General features: G+C 31.0%; 1 long non-coding RNA gene across 1 annotated transcript; it reads right to left on the bottom strand.

Moving 5' to 3' along the window:
• Positions 1-1719: 1719 nt before the first annotated feature.
• On the bottom strand, positions 1720-2943 carry LOC107926856 (uncharacterized). The gene is made up of 2 exons (XR_001692307.2): positions 2442-2943; positions 1720-2077 (listed from the first exon to the last, which is right to left on the bottom strand). It is a non-coding gene; the product is annotated as an uncharacterized lncRNA (long non-coding RNA).
• Positions 2944-3976: the final 1033 nt, after the last annotated feature.

Genomic DNA, 3976 nt, shown 5'->3' with positions numbered 1-3976 from the left:
TGGGGTGTTCAGCCTAAAGCCACAACACCATCTTCTTTGAACCCCAATGCTCATAAGGTTTCAATTCTCTCACCACCAACGAGTGTAGGTTCTGTGCAGAGGGACCAACTGGTGTTTCAGGGTAGTCTCGAGGAGTATCTAGGTCTCTATCTTATGTTGAGATAGAGAAGGGAAAAAGAAGGGACTTCGTTATTGGTGTAGGGCAAAATATCCAGGTTATACCAACTATTGTTAGAACCAGGTACAGAAGATGACATTGGTGAATTTCAAGAATGCAGTGATCAGTTGGAAGATCTGAGTCTAAGGGATGAGTCTACTTTTGGTCCAATATTATCTTTACATAAGCATTGGTCAAACTTGGGTCATCCTTCTAATTGACTCTGGTACCACTCACAATTTCATAAATGCTAAGTGAGTTAAGCGGTTGGCATTGCCAAGTAGTCCCAAGAGCAAATTGAAAGTTATAGTGGCCAATGGAGCTATCTTATCAACTGGTGGAATCTGTAATGCATTCCAATAGAAGGTGCAGTCCACTGAGTTTTATGTTGACTTTTATGTATTGCCTCTTAAGGAATGTGATTTGGTTTTAGGAGTATAGTGGTTGTTGTCCTTATGAACCATCACTTGGGAGTTCAGTTCTCTAATCATGAAATTTATGCATAAAAGGGAGACATGTGTTTTGCATGGTATTCAACCTGGAAATGTCCATCTGGTAAAAGGTTTTCAGAGTTCTAAGTGTTTCTCCTTGGTAGGAGGACCCCCAGGACCTTATTCCATATTGGTACCTGTTCCAACACAAGCATCTCTAAGGGCCATGATAGTATCTACTCCTCATATGCTACAACCCTTGTTGGAAGAATTCTAAGACATATTCCAGGAACCTAAAAGGTGACCACCCCCTAGGCTTCAAGACCATAAAATCCCTTTAAATGATGAAGTTGTTGTAGTAAACTGAGACCTTATAGGTATCCTGGCATATAGAAAAATGGAATGGAGAGGATGGTGCAGGAAATGTTACAGGCTAGCATGATTAAGGACAAACAACTCTTTTGCCTCTTCTATAGTTATGGTGAAAAAGAAAGATAACACATGGAGGATGTGTGTGGACTATAGGCATTTGAACCAATTGACTATTAAAGATATATTCCCAATTCCCATTATTGAAAAACTGCTAAATGAATTGGGAAGGCAATGGTGTTTTCCACGTCGGATCTTAGGTCAAGCTACCATCAGATCAAGATGTGGGAGCCTAACATCCACAAGATTGCCTTTAGGGCACATGAGGGGGGGCACTATGAGTTTCTACTGATACCCTTTGGTCTCACTTAGGGTTGAGCATTCAATCAAATTGAATCGAATCGAATGAAAAAATTTCGAGTTAATCGAGTTACGAATCTTATTTTATCATCTTAACTCGATTTGACATTTTCTCAAATCGAGTCGAATGAGATGGAATTTGAATTAAACTGAATCGAATATATTTGTTCAAGTTAAATTAAAAAATAATAATTTGGGTCCTTGTAAAATTACTTTCACCCACCGTAATCAAACTTATTATTAACTTTCATCTCTTCATAATTTATTTATTAATCTTTTATATATGGGTTAACTTCTTTACTTATTTAGTTGCTTTAATTATCTTCTTATTCTTGTCATTATGTATTTTGAAATTAAAAAATATATTAAATATAAAAAATGTAATTTTTTAATAAAATTATATTAAAGATAAAATATGAAATTAATACCAACGTAAAATTTTAACATGAATGTTTTATGGCATCATAGAGACCCAAATTTGCCCGAGCCTACCAAATAATAATAATAAAACCAATCAAACCAACCCCCCCCCCGCGAAAAACCCAACAGCCCAAAACCCTTTTAACACTAACCCATAGCAATTAAAAAAAAAGAAAAAAGAAGAAGACTAAAAAAAAAAACCTAGCCATCATCCCTATGCTTGACTGTCGGCCAACTTGCCCTGTCCCATTGCCCATACCTCCACTTACTCCATCCCCATATGTCCCGCTCCATGTTTTCGCCTATGTTTCACGCCTCTCGTTCTCCACAACTTCAACACCTGCAATTGGAGCAAAGAGATAGGTGGAAAACGTATGGTTTTTGGCTATAAAGCCTTCAATTTTTCATTGTAAAAAGGGGGAAGAGATTGTACTAAAGAGGTTTTTTTTTGAGAAAAAGAACAGTGGTACTACATGCAATAGAGAGTTTTCTTTTTCGAATATAACAGAGAATATATAAAGTCAAGAGTAAATCGAGAATCGGGACTTAGGTACTAAAGTTTATATACAAATCTCACGCAAGAATCAGTAAAAAAACCCACCAAGAAATAGTTTCAAAGGTGATTTTATTTTGTTTTTCTTCATTTTTTTTTAAATCGGATCCACAATATAAGTTAAAAATAGGAAAGAAGAAGGGAGACTTACCACGCCTCATGTTTGCGCCATCGAGAGGGCCTTACTTCCCCGGTCGCCGGCGACTTTTGGGTGGTTGAAGGCCTGCGCATAAGCCTTTCGGCGAAGAGCAGGGGGGGGGGAAGTGTGAAGATTTCAAACTTTTCCTTAGAAAAGTCAAAGCTTAAATTTTTAAAGGAAAAAAATGAATTGAAATGGGTTTTAACTTTGTATAATAAAACAAAACAGCATGCCAGTACATGTTTTGACTGGGTCCACACGCATTTTACCCTTAAATGGGTAATTTTCGTGACCAGTCCCTCCTATTTGCTCCATCCTTGATTTGACCCTATTTAGTTTCTTTAATTTGGCCCTAAATTTTGTCGCGATTTTTAATTTAATCCTAACTGATGCTATGCGTTTTAGAAAAGGGGTTATTGCACTTTAGGCCCTTCGTTGTTTCATGCGTGTTTAAATAAACCCTTTTCCTTTTTTTAATTTTTAATTTGCCCCAAAACTTCATTTTTTAATTCGAATTTAGCCTTTTTTTAATTTAAGTTAATTTTTATATTATCTTTGCTATTTTAATTTATAATATTAGTTCCAATAATATTATATATATACTTTTAAATACACTCTTTTATTTTCTATTATTATAAATATTAATATTTTCCTTACGTTATTATTATATCGTATCGTCCTTTTTTATTATCATATCATTATGTACACATTATTTATATTATTTTTACTACTATTATTATATCTATTATTAGTATTAGTATTATAATTACTATTATTACACTTATATATATTTTTATATGTAAAGTTATCAATGGTTATTTTTATCATCATCTTAATATTAATTTGTATTTATTTTTAACATATATATGTATATATTTTTGAGGTATTATTAATAATTGTTTTGTAACATTATTATTATTTCTAATGTGTATGTATTATATATTTTTTTAAAACTATATTATGTATATTATATATATATATTATATATTTATTATATTTTTATGCATATATTTTTAATATCGTATTATTCATATATTTTTTATATTATGTAAATATTTTCAATACTACATTATGTATATATTTTTGTCTATATTGTATACATACTTTTAATACTCAATACTATTATCATAAATATGTTCTTGATATATGTATGTATATATATGTTTTTTTTTCTTTATTCATATATTATTATCATCATTTTCCACTTATACTATTTTATTTTTGTACATACTTCTAATATCATTATTATATATATGTGTGTGTGTATATTTCATGTAATATTTGTTTCATTATTATTTCTAGTATGTATATATTATGTATATATTTTTAATACTACGTATACATTTTTATTTCTATTATTATGTATATATTTTAATACATATATGTATATATTTATATACCGTTATCATTAGTTATTTCTTATTATTATTGTTTTCAATAAATATTGTATATATTTTTAATCTAGTATTATATGTTGTACATATATATGTTCCCTACTATTTCATATTTACATTATTATTACCATGTTTAATACCATGTGTTATTAT

Source organism: Gossypium hirsutum, chromosome A07 (assembly GCF_007990345.1).
Source record: "Gossypium hirsutum isolate 1008001.06 chromosome A07, Gossypium_hirsutum_v2.1, whole genome shotgun sequence".
Taxonomy (NCBI): domain Eukaryota; kingdom Viridiplantae; phylum Streptophyta; class Magnoliopsida; order Malvales; family Malvaceae; genus Gossypium; species Gossypium hirsutum.
This window is presented reverse-complemented; position numbering and strand designations above follow the sequence as displayed.